The sequence below is a fragment of the Panthera onca genome, chromosome C1, assembly GCF_046562875.1.
Source record: "Panthera onca isolate mPanOnc1 chromosome C1, mPanOnc1 haplotype 2, whole genome shotgun sequence".
Classification (NCBI taxonomy): Eukaryota; Metazoa; Chordata; class Mammalia; order Carnivora; family Felidae; genus Panthera; species Panthera onca.
In genome coordinates, this window is record NC_138346.1 from 20,002,444 (window position 1) to 20,019,153 (window position 16,710).

Below are 16,710 nucleotides of genomic sequence, written 5' to 3' on the forward strand. Positions count from 1 at the left end.
TTGGTGGGGAAAAGTAAAGAAAGGGTAGACATATGCGGGGTGTACTTGTGGTCCAAGGGAGCAAAAATGACAGCCTGGGCAAGGAAGGAGACCGTGGGGCTGGAAAGCAGGGGAGTGTTCCTTAATATTTAAGGGCAGGGTCCAGCCAGAGGATTGACTATGGGGGAAAGGAGTAAAGGCCTGGAGTGCTTGGTGAGACTTGGACAGAGATAAGGACAGGGCCCATAGGACCCGGGCATGTGTAGGGGTGGGGATAGCATTCATGGAGACAGGAGGGCTAGGGGGAGGAGAGGAACTGTGCACGTCACCACCTTTGGGTCATCCCTCTTTTCCTTTTTTCCTTGGGAAGTTCCAGCTGCCCTAGAGGTCCAGCACAAGGGGCATCTCCTCCTCGAAGTTTCTTCTGAATTCTTTCCTGAGATACAGCACCAACAACTGGCTTCTGCCACTTGTGCATGATTTCATCCAAGTTAATCCCATCTTTCCAACTAGGTTGTGTACTCCTTGGGAACAGAGCCCTATGCCCCAGGGACTGCCAGGGGGCTGAGTACACGGCAGATGTTCGGTTCTTGGGGACTGCGTTAGTAAGGGTTCTCCAGAGAAACAGAACCAATGGGATGTGTTTGTCTATAGGAAGAGGTTTATTATCAGGAGCTGGCTCATGCAGTTATGGAGGCTGGAAAGCTCAAAATCTGCAGGGTGGGCTGGCTGGAGACCCAGAAAGAGCTGATGGTGCAGATGAAGTCTGGAGGCAGTCTTCTGGAGATTTCCCTATTACTTGGGGAGGCTGTTCTTTTTGTTCTATTCAAGCCTTAGGCTATTTGAATGAGGCCCATTCAAATTTTGGAAGGTGATCTTCTTACTCAAAGCCTACTGATTTAAATGTAAATCTCATTCAAAAACACCCTTTATTTATTTTTAAAAGAATTTTTTGTTAACATATATTCATTTTCTGAGAGACAGAGAGAGACAGAGCCTGAGCAGGAAAGGGGCAGAGAGAGGTAGACACAGAATCCAGAGCAGGCTCTAAGCTCTGCGCTGTCAGCACAGAGCCCGATGCAGGGCTCGAACTCATGAACTGCGAGATCATGATCAGAGCCTAAGTTGGATGCTCAACCAACTGAGCCACCCAGAGGCCCCTAAAAGAATTTTTTAATGTTTATTTATTTTTGAGAGAGAGAGACAGAGACAGAGTGTGAGCAGGGGACAGGCAGAGAGAGAGGGAGACACAGAATCGGAAGCAGGCTCCAGGCTCTGAGCTGTCAGCACAGAGCCTGATGCGGGGCTTGAACTCACAAACTGCGAGATCATGAACAGAGCCAAAGTCAGACCCTTAACCGACTGAGCCACTCAGGCACCCCTCAAAAATGCCCTTTAAATTGACCCCTAAATTCACCATCACAGGGGTGGCATGAGAGATTTTACACAAGTTCTGATCAGGCTTTTAAGCCAAGTCGGTGGTCAGGTTGGCAAGGCTGTGACTTCTTGGATTTCACAGGCACATTTAGAAGCTAAAAGAGAATACCTGATCCCAAAGAGGTGAAGTGATGTTCCCAAGGTCACCTAGCAAGGTAGGGTCAGAGCTGGGAGTAGTGGAACCCGAGTTTCTAAAACACCCAGGCCTGTGTCTCTTCTATATCTCACAATGGACAATTTGCATGTGTGTGTGTGTGTGTGTGTGTGTGTGTGTGTGTGTGTGAGTGTGTGAGTGTGTATGTCTCCCTGTCAAGAGGCCAAGGTGCCTTGTTGGACGTGTGACTTCTGGGTTTTAATTTGGAGATTATAAAACGAAGAAAGGAGACAAATTTCTCCAGTTGTGTATTCTTTGTTAGTGAGCTTCTAAAAACAACAATTTAGACTGCAATTCAGGAAAGGTATGACACATCTTACTCAGCCCTTCCTCCAAAATAGCTAGTTCCAGGTCACTGAACCAAGGCAACCTTGTTCCTGGGAGCCCTGGACAGTCTGAGATTCTCTAGTGAGTCCTGAGGGCAAGGTAGAAACAAGTTGGAAGGCACAGGCAAGATTTAGGATCCAAACTAGAAGGTGGGGGTCACCCAAGACCAGAGTTGCCCACTTGTCTCCAGGCCTCACACAGGCCCAGAATCCAGAGTTCCAGCTTTGTATGAGTTTGGAAGTTTTGGATGAGCATAGGGAAATTAGGTAAACCATAGAATTTAGGCCAGAATACTCAGGACACATCCTGGATCCTGTTAAACTCTGCTCCAGGGTTACTAGGGTGTGACGACTGAGCCCGGGGTCCAAGTGGCTTGGGTTTAATTTCTCTGTCTCTGTTTCTCCATCTCTCTCTGTCTTTCTCATGGGCTGGAAGGTGCCCGCTAGCCTGTTCTGCTCCACTGCAGGTATCAGAGGTCTGCATGTGAGGCCTGGCTTCTTAGGGGACCCTTACTGCTCTCTTCAAACTCTCTGGGCAGCAACAAGAATTCTAAGCTGGTGTCCTCTTCTTCAAAGTCTTTGATGCAGTAAAATTCAGCATGATATAAGTGGACAGCCCTTTGAGGTTGCAGTAATAAAATTCGGTCTACAGAATTTCAGTATTTGTCAAGGCAACAGAATCAGACACCGGTTAGGTCCACACGATGCCAGCTACCCAGATGGAAAAGAACAATCCATTTGTCACTGTGGCCCACTGACATTCCAGAGAGCAGAAATTCCCCAACTTTCAGAATCTGTGACATGGTAGTGATTGGATTCGTTGTGCTTTCTTTCTCCTAAAACTGCCGTATGGCTGGATTTCATGTGCTTAGCTAAAGGGATTCATATTTAGCTTAGTACAAAGGAACGGGGAGCCCCGTAGGGTGTCACATGGGGGAGATGGGTAGTCAGTGCAGTTTAGCCACCTTTTCACACACCCCCAGAACCACAGGCCTTTCCTTGAGTGCTATAGTTCAGAGAATACCTAATGGGTAAATGCATTTGGCATCAAGACTCTGGAAAGCAGGGAGTATGGCAATTGGGGGGCATCATTAATTTTCAAGAGCATGGTGAATGTTTGGAGCTCTAATCAATCATGATCGCTTCTTTTTTTTTTTTTTAATTTAAATTTTAGTTAGTTACCATACGGTGCAATATTGGTTTCAGAGATAGAATTCAGTGATTCATCACTTACGTACAACACCCAGTGCTCGTCAAGGCAAGTGATCACTTCTGTACGCACCAGAGCGCTTGTGGAAAACCAAACTGGGATCACAACGGGCAAAGAGCAAAGGCCTGGCTGGTAGACCCGTGCCTCAGAAAAACAAAAAGAGAAGACATAGAAACCCTAATGGGTGGATGGAAGATGGGTTGGTCTTCATTTCCACTGTTCTTTTTCCATCCACAGAATTGCTCAATAGTTGGATAAAAGGAGTTCCGTAGATGTTATGGATTTAGAATTTTAGGAAAAAATGTGATAGGACTCCTAGTAAATTTCAACTTAAGCTGTGTGCAGATTATTTTGGGAGGCACTGTGGCCAGTTCTCTGCTGAAGCGAAGGTCAGAGGGAGGGGTGGTAGCGACCACGACATTGGTTGCCAATATTGGTATGTGTTGTGGGGTAGACTGGCTGGATATTTGCAGCCTGAACCATTGAAGAGCAGAGCTTCACCCCTGCCCAACCTCTTCTCCAAGCCATGTGTGGATTCTGGAATAGGAGCTGCTGGTGGACAACGACAAAAATTCCAGGACAGAACTTTCTAGATTTAGAGATCCTTTCTTGGTGGGAAGAGACAGGAACTTAAAGTCCGGCCTGGAACCACACAAACTAATACATCTGGAGGCAGGAATCTCAAATACAAATATCTGAGTATTAAGGAAAAAGCTGGAACAAATTAGCAGTAAGAGAGACCTGGGGCAGGAAGGAGAACTGCAAATTTGTTTTGTACTTACCCTTGATTTACCACTGGCTGACCCAGGGCTGAGGGATGAGGAGTGGTGGGTGGGAGGTGGGGCAGGGAGGCAGTTGTTTAGAAGGAGAAGCCAGTACTATTTAAAGCTGCAAACAAATACAGCTGCAGGTCATGGGCAAGGGCAGTCAATGACCTTGTGGATGCTGATGAACCACAGCTATAAAGAACTCAGAGACAAGAGTTTGTGTCCCTGGATTGGCAGATTCTGAAGGAGGTTCAAAGAGGAAAGGGTCTGGAAGCCCAGCACGAGGTCAGGTTAGCATCACTACTGAGCTGTTTCTGCTTTGCTAAGGGATAGCATTTTAGGATCTGCTGATGGTCTGCGCAGCGTACCAAGGGACAAGTGCGGAAAAAAGCAAAGCAGAGAACAAGAGACGAATGTTGCCAGAGTAGAGGAGAAAGAAGTGAGAACTGGAAGGATTCCCAGAATCCATCTCCTCTACTCTTTGAATGTCCAGAAATAGGGGGACTATGAAGGGTGTCGGGGCAGGGGGGAGGGATTTTGTCCTCTGGGCTTCTCCTGGGTGTTATGATGCAGCAGGAAATGACGAGAGGCTTATGTTAGGTTCACAATAGTCCTCACTGCTGATGGCAGTAGCTTGAGCAACGTGTCTTTGGGGGATGGAGAAAAGGTGACAAGCTACCGCCTGGGTAAATGTTGAATCGGAGCAAACGGCAGAAAAGGTAATTTGGGAACATATTTCGGGGGGTGTCTCTGGAGTGATCCTGAGTGATCTTTCAGTATTTCATTTTTCCCTCATGTCCACAGGAAGCCTGCAGGTGGAAGGACAGTTTGAGAAGGGTGAGGTAGGGGAAGAGGCCGACACTATTGAAAGAAGCAGCATGAGCTGATGCCCACCATGAAGATCTTTCGGGGTCTTCACTCAAGAAATGTCTTTTCTGAGTCCCTTCCACTCCCCAGGAATGCAGGGTTTCCCTCACCTTATTCTCACAGGTCCTGGGGAGTACTGACTTCAGAGAGATCTGGGGGCTGGCAGATGCTGTTCCATCTAGAAAACCCTGCTAATAATCGCAGCTGCATTTGCTAGGCTGTTGAGTCCCGATTCTGCTACTTGTGTCAGGGCTGAGCTGGTGGCTAAATATCACCAAGGAATGTGGTTAAAAGCAGAGTCTAAGACTCCTTCCTGGAGATCCAGATTCAGAAATTCAGGGGAGGAACCTGCAATCAATATTAAATTTTTTTTTCCTGATGGATCTAATGCATAGCTGGGGTTGAAAACCTCTGTGTCTGGAATTGTTGCTCAGCGTTGGGTTTTTACCTTCTAGAAGATTTTGATGTAAAACAGATAGCATCAGCCTAACATCTGCAGTGCTCTCAGACCATTATAAATAATGGCAGTAAATGTTGAACAAATATGTAAGATTTATATATACATTACATAGGACTCAAAGATAAATGTATTTGTGTTACTGGAATGTCACAATCAATCTAGACAATGACAAAATATGTAGGCACTTAACTGGAACACGACTTCTCTTTTAATCTACACAAGGTGACCTTCCTCCCTTTCACCATCTTTTTGGTTTGCTCAATTTTCAAAGCAGTTTCTCTCAAAGCAGCTTCTGGGGCATAGAAGCATAAGCCCTACGCAGCATGTAAGGGCTTCTTGGGGAGAAGAGGGACTTCAGAATCCTGTGAGGAATGGGATTTTTCAGGTTGTGTTTGTGTGTGTGTATGTGTTTGTGCATAAGCACATGCATGCCTACTTTGCGACATTTGATAGGTTTCTAGATGTTTAACAGAAATGCCTTACGCTCAGCATGTCATCTAAGAAATGCAAGTCAAATGGGTGGGGTTGCTATCAACATGTAGCAAAACTTTCATGATCTAGCGATGGAATTAAGTTGACAACGTGGCCATGACAGCGAGGAGGCCAAGGCGAGTACTGGGAAGGGGATCTCGTCAGTATCGTCCTTCACCTTGGGGAGGGGATGGATGGATTATCCAACAAGGCGAAGAGTGAGGAGCCGGAAGGAACTTGTGCGGCTTCTGAGGATTCCTACAGAGAACGTGGATTTTGTCAGCTCCTCAAACAGGTTAGCAAGCCAACAGGGCAGCTTCCCCAAGGCTGGAGATAGTCTTTGCTGCAAACCAGTTGTTTGCTTGATAAACAGAACAAACCCCCGGAGAGTGTTGAAAGAGAGGGGTGCGGCCGATGCCTTTGGCTGACAGCACATTCAGAAGAGCTAAGAAAACAAGGGCATAAACTCTAAAAGTCTTTTAGGTTTCGTTTACTCAGGCAAAAAGGAGTCCAGACTACAGCAATTAAGTGAGCTTGATGACTAGAGATGGCTGACCTGGCAAAATCAGAGCTGCAGTCCTTTCTTCCTTGTCAGTAGACTGTGTAGCTTTACCTTCCTTCCCCCATCCTCCCCTCCGCTCCCCTCACACACATGTTCTTTTTCTGCCTGTGAAAGCACAAGTTCACTCTTTCATCTGACTCATTTTTCTTCCAGCGGAGGGAAATATACATATTGAATCTTATCGTTTCCCAATTATTTCATGCAGGAAAGTCTTATCTCTCTGGAACAACCAGGACTGTGTATTATGCTGCTATTTCTTTCCTTTCTTTTTCATCTTTTTTTAGATTCCCCCCCCCCCCCCCCCTTATCTCCCTTCCTCCCTCTCTCTTTCCCTTCCTTTCTTCTACCCAAGGTCTGCCTAGCTAGTGGTGGGTCTATGTTGAGCCTTCATTCATTGTTCTGGTCATTCACTAAACCATCTGCGTTAAGCACCTGCTATGGGCCAGACACTGGGCTAGGATCTGCAGGTACAGACATAAAAGCCATGCTCGCATTCTTCAGGGTTCATACTTGAGCAGAGAAGATCTCAGATGCTAGTCAGTCAAGTTACATATATGTGATTTGTTGAATGGAATTGAATCTCTATTGTTGACATTTACAACTTTAGAAATGGGTAAGTTGGAAAGATATTTGAAAACAGATTTTATTTTATTACTTTTTTCTTTTTTTGAGAGAGAGCAAGAGCGCAAGCAGGGGAGAGAGGTAGAGGGAGAAAGAAAGAAAGAATCTTAAGCAGGTTCTACACCCAGTGTGAGTCCACTGTGTGGCCCGATCTCACGACCGTGACATCATGACCTGAGCTGAAGTCAAGGGTCAGACGCTTAACCGACGGAGCCACCCAGCTCCCCCCCACCCCCCCAAAACAGATTTTAAAACCACCCAAAGGACCAAAATGATGAAAACAATCAAACATGGCCAAGGGATGTTGGCCCTATTTGGCTCTGTACGGTGCCTATAAATGATCTGCCTCAGAGAAGGACTGGTTTCTAGAGGGCTCCTGCACTCCTGTGATAGCTCAGGTAACAGAAGTGCAGGCAGGTGAAGCCCACTGACCACGCATTGTAGCCACCTGTGACTCTTACCCTGTGACATTTCTCTCCAATTCTCCCAGTGCTTGGCATACTCTCCAAAGTCCAAAGAACTTTCCTCAAACTGCCTAGTCGCTCTGGCCTTTGAGAATCAGTTTCTCTTTCAGGGCTCGCAGAGAGGTAGAGGGGAGGGGAGGAAACCGAAGAAATAAAAAAAATAAATATATATCAGTTTAATAATCCCTCAAATTGTAAAAATAAACAAAATCTTCAGGGGAAACGCACATGATTCGGAGGAAGGGCTAGGTGTCTGTAAAAGGGCCTTTTCCCATCGAGAAAAATCTGTTCTTGCTGCAGAGAAACTCAGATGAGCTTCGGGGTGCACAAAAGATCACTTTGGAGTAAACTTTCATTTGATCTGGGGATGGAATGTACTTAGCACACCTCCTTTTTCAAGAAACTGATATATTTCCAGCTTGTAATTCAGTTTACTTAAGATGAGGACCAAATAGGTCTTGGCATTTCCGGGAAGTCTAGAATGGAAACATTTCCTGTGCGCGTGCACAATCTTCACCCTTATGGGTGGGGGCGGGGGGGGGGGGTCGTCTTGCACCAAGCTCCAGCAATTTAAATCCCGTATGGCCATTTGGGTGTTATCGCGTGAAGAATATTGGCTGTGGAATATTCCTGCGGAAGTTAATTGGTTGAATTCTTATTTGAAAAAATGTCAAATATTTCAAATACACAATGCTCATGCTTGGTATACAGTGAGTCCTGTCCTTCCTGGACAAGAATGCATACCTTGAGGAAGTGACCTGTACAGATAGACCCCTATTGGTAGAGGAGCCTCTGGGTTCATTACCAACAATAGCAGATTTGAGGTTTTGAGACCTCAGGAATACTTCAACCTCAGGAATACATCAAATGTGGCTTATGACTATAAAAAGGGATTTGGGGGCCTTATCTCTCAAAATATGAGAAAATAAGTAATTGTAGAAGGTTGGGCCTACAGACATTTTACAAGTTACAGGAAATATAGCCTGAGGAATTTTGTATGTTTTTCTGGGCTATGAATTGTTTTAATGGTAGCAGTTTGGATGATTTCTTCTCCGTTCACTAGGGAATCCTCTTTCCTCCCTCAAACGGGGAAAGTGGGCTCATAAAATAGTCAGAAGACTCAAATTAGAAACAAGAGAAAATACTCTAACTCTGTTCTTAAGAAAGGGACAAAAGCACTAGGCAGCTCTGTTAGAAATCTATGCTTGGCTCGGCTGTCTTTGTATCTGTTTGTGCAGGTTAAATCAGACTATGTCTTAACGACTTACGAAATTTTGTTGCACTGATGTGTGCAAACAATCAGCCATCACCTTGAACTTGAAAATCTGTTCCATAAACATTCACATGCCTACATTGTGCCAGGCACTGGAGGTGGGGCTGGATAAGACCTCAGGTCTCCTTGGGTGAGTCAAATTGGTGACCTGGCAATAGAGGGCCCCAAGTCTCAAAGTATGGAGCCGCTCTGCCTTTGGTCCCAACCAACATGTGGCAGCGAGCTTGACCCAAGGAAAGACAGGAACGTTTTCAAGGACGAAAGGGTATCTAAAGGGTGCTTCTTCTGAAATGCTAGTTTAACCTGACCATCCACATCATCATGATCACAGTCACTATGATTACGTTTCATTTGAGCTTCCGCTGCAACCCTCAAGATGGTGGCACACTTTCTATGGGAAGGGAAGGTCAGGAGGACTTGCCATTTCTAGGGAGTCAACCGAACAAGCCAGTTTTGCTATTTTTCATAAAGGTGATATGGCTTAGGAAGTCACGTGGGCAGCCTAGTCACTAATAAGACTCTTTAAGATGTCACCCCACCATGAAACCATTAACATAAGGCAGGGAAAACACTTAAAGGAACAAGATCAACTTCTTCACCAACTTCTGTTAGGGGATATTCTTGGGCTTTGGTGTTCTCCCAGGGTGTGGTGCCACCAGTGTGTGTGTGTGTGTGTGTGTGTGTAAGAAAAGGAGAGAGAATATTAGTGCCATATGTGACTCTCAAAGATAATTCTCCTTAATGTGAATACCAAAGATAAAAATTAGTGCTCATCTGGCAAATATTCTGGTTTCCTTTTACTGTGGACTTGCCCTTCTAGAGTCTGCCTAAGACTGTAAGAGGAAATACGCTTTATGTTACTGGCCTTCTGGACATGCAGGGGAGGGCTCCTTTGGCTTTTCTCATCTTTCTCTTTTTTTCTAGAGTGGAGGTATTCTTGGAGGACAAGGCTCCCTTTTGCCAGTCCAGATGAGGAAGTGATGATGGGAACTGGGGTTGAGGCTGGGGAGGGGAAGTGTTAGCCGAGACCCCTGCGGTGCTTCTGAGGCCATCTGTTACTCAGGTTTGGCGGGGGCTGCTGCTGGGCCGGAGACTCACGGAACCCCCTCTTCCCCAGAAACATGCTGCTGAGTCCAGTGTGGGCTCAGTCACCCACCCTGAGAAGCACAAGTGGATATGAGGACAAGTGGGAGAAGCTCTGCGACCAAGAAATTCTTGGTGACCTCAGTGGACTCCCTAATCTCTCAGCAAGTCTTAGGGAACCAGAAAAAAAGCCATCAGTGTTCAGAGGAACTTAGGGGTCACATGACGGTAGGATCTGGTGGTTGGTGACCCGTGACAATATGTAAACTGAGGCCAAGGGAATGGAATTGGCTTACCCAAGGTCACTCTGGTTGCTACTGGCTGAAGCAAGGCCTCCTGCATCCCAGCCCAGAGTTCTTCCTCCTGTACCATGAGACCGTGTGCTTGTGAGTGTCCTCTCTGGAGATTTTGGGGTGGGATCATTCTGCTTCTTGGTCTCAGTTGTGACCTATGGGATTTCATCCCACTTTGTTCTTCCCAGTCAGACCTTTTATTCCTTGCTTCCTGTGCTGTATGTAGCCCTCTGCTCACCCACCCTGAAATTCGGAAAAGAAAAAGAAATCTGAGTGACCCAGGGAAAATTTTATTGCAGACAAAACCCGTCCCAGGCCTTCCCGGCTTTGTTCCATCAGCAATCTCGAAATCAATTTTCTTTGGCCTGCCATCTGTAGGATTTGCACAACTCCAGAGATGTCCCGATTCTCAGCAGTCCTGCTGGGTCACCATGCCTCAGTCAGAAGTTGAAATTTGCTACTGTTCCTTAAAATCATTTTTCAAGGAGTTTGCAATATCAGCTTGTCTTATCTTGCACTCAATTAGTTTTTGGCTCTGATTTATTTATTTATTTATTTCCTCTTAGAGTTTGAATTGGCTAACAGACCTGTTGGTTTAGTCCATCACCAACTTGATATAAATTGTTTTTGGGTCTTACGTAGGGCCTGGCCCCAGGTAAAATTGTGAAATAGCTGAAATGTGTTTCTGGCATCCAACCACCTCCCTCTTCAGCCCCCGTCCTATCTGGTGCCCTGTCTTTCCCTGGGTTTGCCAGGTGCTAGCTGTTTCTCTGGAAAGTATTTGAGAACTACGGCCACTTTTTTCTAATTAACCAATTATGTGTGTATAATAACAGCATTTCTAAGACAATTTAGGCATCTTCCCATCCCCACCTTTTTAATTGTGGCTGGAGGTCAGTGGTCTCTAAACTTGGTTGATCATAGAATATCTGGAGGTTTTTCTTTCAAATACAGATTCCCAGGCCTCACCTCGAGAATAAGAATGGAATCCCAGGGTAGTGCCTGGAGATTGGTATTTTCTAATAAGATCTCCAGGCCTTTCTGATAATTAACCATGGACCTCCAGAAGATTTTGTGTCCTTACCACTTTATTTTTATCACAGCCCTGGGAAGAATGAACATCATCATCATCACAACAGCTAATTTATTAAGCAATCATGAGATGTCAAGTTCACAGCTAAGCACTTTATATGAATTATCTCAGGGACGAGGACATTTTTAATTTTTCTTCAACAGTGGAAAAACTTAAGGCTCATGAGGCCCGGTAGAGAACTGACTAGAATGTCTTGAAATTCCTGAAACTGCTAGTGGAGTAAAACAAAAAATCCTCCAAATCATATTCTCCATTCTGGGTTCCAGGGTTCTTTGTAGGGCATAGGGTCAATGAAGGTGGTCTCAAGTCATATGATCTGTAGCCCAGCTGTGAAGTCCTTCAGGTCAGGGAATGTGTTTTTTATTCTTTCTCATTCTCCTACCCCAACACACCCAAGCTTCCTGCTTGGCAGAGGGAGGGTCCTCAGTGAATGTTTGCTGAATTGGAACTATCTGTAATCCAGCTCGTCTAACTTCTGGCCCAGGGCATTTCTGCTATCTGGGACTTAATGAAAGCCAGGACCCAAGGTATAAATTGGAACAGGGCTTAATTTGTTGTATCATGGACAGGTATTTGGAACTGTAAAGACTCAAATCATGCAACTTACAAAGAAAATTGTCTCTAATGCTGGAATTTCAGGCACCTGGACAGATAAATCAGCTTTGGAAAGGTATGGACTATAGCCCCATGTATAAATGGTGACTTGTTTTTCAACAAAGGCACCAATGCAGTTCAATGGGGGAAAAGGAGGTTCTTTTCAGTGGATGGTACTGGAGAAACTGGATGTGTGTGTGTGTGTGTGTGTGTGTGTGTGTGTGTGTGTATGCATATATATACGTATATATATATATATATATACGTATATATATGATAAAAAGAAACTCTTGGTCCCTAACTCATACCAAAAATAAAAGTTAATTTGAAATGGGTTTATTTATTTATTTGTTTATTTATTTATATTTGTTTTTTTTATTTTTTATTTATATTTATTTATTTTTAAATGTTTGTTTATTTGAGAAAGAATGAGAGAGAGAGAGAGAGAGCACGAGTGGAGGAGGAGCAGAGAGAGACGGAGAGAATCCTAATTAGGGTTCGTGCTGTCAGCACAGAGCCTGATGCAGCGCTCGAACTCATGAACTGTGAGTTAAGAGTCAGATGCTTAACCAACTGAGCCACCCAGGAGTCCCTGAAATCAGTATATATTTATATGCAGAAGCTAAAACAATAAGCTTCCAGGAGGCAACAGAAGAGAATACCTTTGAAACCTTGGGGTAGGCTAAGATTTCTTAGGCAGACCACAAAGTTAATAACTACAAAAAATTTGAAAGTTTGGATCTCATCGAAACTAAAAAGCAAATTTCTGCTCATCACAAGATATTAAGAATGTGGGAAGGCAAATTATAGTATGGGAGAAAGCATTTGCCAAGAGCCCAGTATCCAGAAAACCCAAAGCGCTCTTACAACTCAGAATATAGAATCACTATACTGTATACCAGAAACAAAAGAAAATGTTGTACGTTAATTACAATGGAATTAAAACAGACAAATAGATAAACAAGCAAGCACAGGATGAGTGGGCATTTCGCAAACAAAAGTATCCAGGTGGACAATAAGATGCTCAATATTATTAGTCATGAGGGAAAGGCAAATAAATTAATAGAGGTCTTACCGTACACACATTAGAAGGGCTCATCTGAAAATGACAATACTAAGTGTTGGCAAGAGTGTGAAATGCCTGGGACTCCCACAAGCTGCCGGTGGTAATATAGAATGCTGTCACTGGTTTGGAAAATGGACGTCTTCCAATAAATGTCAACATATACCTACTCTACAACCCAGTGATTTTACCCCTAAGAATTTACCGAAGAGAAATGTAAATTTATGTCTGAGAAGGACTTGCCTGGGAATGTTCAATAACAGGTTTATTAGTAAAAACCCCAAGCTGGGAACAACCCAGTGTCTCTCCACAAGATATGAGGTCAGTAGGGGCACCTGGGTGGTTCAGTTGGTTGAGTGTCCAGCTTCGGCTCGGGTCATGATCTCTCAGTCCGTGAGTTTGAGCCCCACAATGGGCCCTGTGCTGACAGTTCAGAGCCTGGAGCCTGCTTTGGGTTCTGGGTCTCCCTCTCTCTCTGCTCCTCTCTCACTCACACTCTGTCTCTCAAAAACGAATAAATGTTAAAAAAAATAAAAGATATGAGGTAAATAAGTTATAGTATATTAATAACATGGAATACTATTTGGCAATAAAAAAGTCACTGACAAAAACAGCATGGATGATCGTCAGAAACAGTAAACTGAGTGGAGGAAGCCAGTCAGAAAGAGTTTATACTGGAAGATTCTATTTATGTAAAGCTGGAGGGCAGCCAGAGTTAATCTCTGATGATAACATCAGAGTAGGAGGGAAGATGCTTGACTGGGAAGGGCAATTCATAAACTATTCCCAGTTTTCTATTGTTGGGTGACAAATTACCCCAAAACCCAGTGACTTAGAACAACAACCAACTCATTCTTTTTTTTTTTTTTTTAATTTTTTTTTTCAACGTTGTTTATTTATTTTTGGGACAGAGAGAGACAGAGCATGAACGGGGGAGGGTCAGAGAGAGAGGGAGACACAGAATCGGAAACAGGCTCCAGGCTCCGAGCCATCAGCCCAGAGCCTGACGCGGGGCTCGAACTCACGGACCGCGAGATCGTGACCTGGCTGAAGTCGGACGCTTAACCGACTGCGCCACCCAGGCGCCCCAACAACCAACTCATTCTATCCCCAATTTTGTGGGACAGGAGTTCAGGCTAGGCGAGACTGAGTGAGTCTTCTTTTCTGTGTGGCACTGATGCCCAGGCTGGTCTTAAGAGCCCAAGATGGATTCTTCACATATCTGGTGTCTTGGCAGACCGGTTGGAAGGCTGGGCTCGGCTGGACTGTTGACCGGAGCACCTACGTGTGGCCCTTCCACCATGGCCACCTCAGGTGGTCAGACTTTATCCTTGGTGCTCAGGAAATTGAGAAGGAGTATTCAGAAATAAGACAGAAGCCGCATGGTCCTTACTGGTTTAGCCTTGGCAATGGGACAGTGTCGCTCCCGCTGTAGCTATTGGTCAAGGCAGTCATAGGCCTGCTCAGCTTCAGAGCGAGGGTAAATAGACCTCACCTCTCATTAGTAAGAGAGTCAAAGGCTTTGCAGCCAGGTTCTAAAACTTCCCTAGGAACTTTCTGGACGGAGGGAAATATTCTGTATTTTGATCTGGGTGGTTCCCACGACATGCTGCTGGTGGGTAGCAGAATCTGAATGTAGACTGGCTATTTATTTTGGGGGAGAGCTTGAAAGGTCTTTGATGTTCTTTACTTTTTTTTTTTTTTTTTTTTTTGACTTTTGTGGACTCCTTCGGGCTGTTTGCTTATTGTGTGCTTGCTTCTCTTTATGCTCCCTTCCACCGGTGTCCTGGGGGCGGTTTGTACTGGTTTTGTGGGAGCTGATTGTTAAATTGCTTTCCAGCTCCAGTCCAACCACAGGTATGTCGAGAGCTTGAAATCACCTATGGTGGGAATGTTCATACCATGGAAACCAACAAACGCCACAAATCAGTTTCCTTGGTGGGGAGGGGGATGATAAAGAAAGAGGGGCTTTTCCAGAACACCGTGCCTTGCTGCCCCAGAGCTAGACCCTGAATGTCTACACTTAGTTACATCTGTAACCGTTTGACTTTGTATTTCAGACACGCACTTTATCCAGCGAAACTCTTATATGTAATTTTAATTTGCTTCCATTTTACTCTCTTCAAGACTTTTAAAAAATGTGGGGTTTGATTTGATTTTACCCTTTACTTTCTTATTCCTTCTGCTTTCTGTCATTTTAATCGCAATTGGGATTTAGTCTCGCTTTCAGCCGCCACAGTTTCCTCTTGACCTTGTTCCTGGACCCCCATGGGGACTGCTACCCTCTCTCCCCCATGGCCATCTGCTCTGAGACCTCAGTCTCTTTTACTACCATCCAGGGATCCATCTTTTATGTCTTTTTTTTTTCTTCTTGGCATTCAAAGGCTGCTGGAGTTAGTGAGTTTTGACTAACAGGTGTTGATGTGTTGATCTCTTGAAAACAATCTTTTCTTGTTTGTCAGCTCCCGATGTGTCTCAGCGTTGTCACCAGCCACCCTGAAATACGACGGCCTTCACCAGAGATTATGGAGTGTCAGCTCTCTGGAAAGTGTCTGGGGCTCCATCAGTCGGCAGCGGGCTAAGAGGGCTGCGGTGCTGCTCTGGCCTGAGTTTACAGAGACAGACTGCTGACCCGGCTGCTGGGGCCCCGAGGAACCCTGGGTGATTTCTTTCAGGAGTGTGTGGGGTGCGTCTTTGCTGCTTATGCTCTCCCTGTACTTAAAAGATAACCGTGGGGCGCCTGGGTGGCTCGGTCGGTTAAGCGTCCGACTTCGGCTCAGGTCATGATCTCGCGGTCCGTGAGTTCGGGCCCTGCGTCGGGCTCTGTGCTGACAGCTCAGAGCCTGGAGCCTGTTTCAGATTCTGTGTCTCCCTCTCTCTCTGCCCCTCCCCTGTTCATGCTCTGTCTCTCTCTGTCTCAAAAATAAATAAACGTTAAAAAAATTAAAAAAAAAAAAAAAAAAGATAACCGTGGGGCAGCTACTGGGGTATGAGCATACCGGCTCATCCACGGACCAGCCCATGATACCGGCAGCCTGATCTTACCATCCATCCCATTTATTGAGCGCTTGCTGAATACCAGGGGCTCTGCCAAGTGTTTCAACAGCATTGCCTCATTTCATTCTGACAGCTCAGATGAGGAAGCTAAGCCTCGGAGAGATCAAATAACTTTTGCACGGTCACGTAGCAATTAAGTGTGGGAGTCAGAATTTGAACTCAGAATTGCATGATTCCAGGCAACATAATCTTCTAACCCCTCTGCTATGCTCTCCTGCTCCCTGGAGGATAGAACAACGCAGCCATCCATTAAGAAAGCCCATCTTTGCGCCAGACTTGGGGCTGGGAGTGTGGAGATGTATGAGACACGATCCCTGCCTTCGAGAAATTCTCAGTCTAGTGGAGGAGACACAGGTTGAACACAAATAATTGTAATCAGGGAATCATTAGGAGTTCAGGGGGGTGATATGGAATCGAGAAGGGCACGCCTCCCCGTGTTTGGGGATGGAGTGACTCTGGGGATGCTTCTTGAAAGGGGCTGGGGGGGGCGGGGCTGGGGTTACTGATTAGGATCTGAATGTATAGGACCTGCCTTCTTATACTGACACTCACACTGTCTTCGTGGAGACAGAGAAAGCTGATAAGGCATCTTTAACCTCTAGTTCTCTTCCCATGCCCCTTCTCAGGGGGCGATGCCAAGGATGGGCCTCCCTGGAGCCTGTGGTTCACCCCTTCTTTCAGACTCTGAAATTCCCTGCTCGAATGGCCCTGAGCCTTCACTGGGTCTGTCTTCGCAGGGTGGATGGCACAGTCACGGTGCATGTTCCTAGGCCCTGGGGGTAGCAAAGGAGAGGCTATTTGCAGGAGCAAGGGGCTGGCACTTGAGCTTGGGCAAGCAACCAACAGCATCCACATGTGTCTCCTTGTAAGGCAAGGAGCTGGAGGAAGGAAGAGAAGAGAGGTGAGCCATCGGCCAGAGTCCAGAGGCTGGGACCC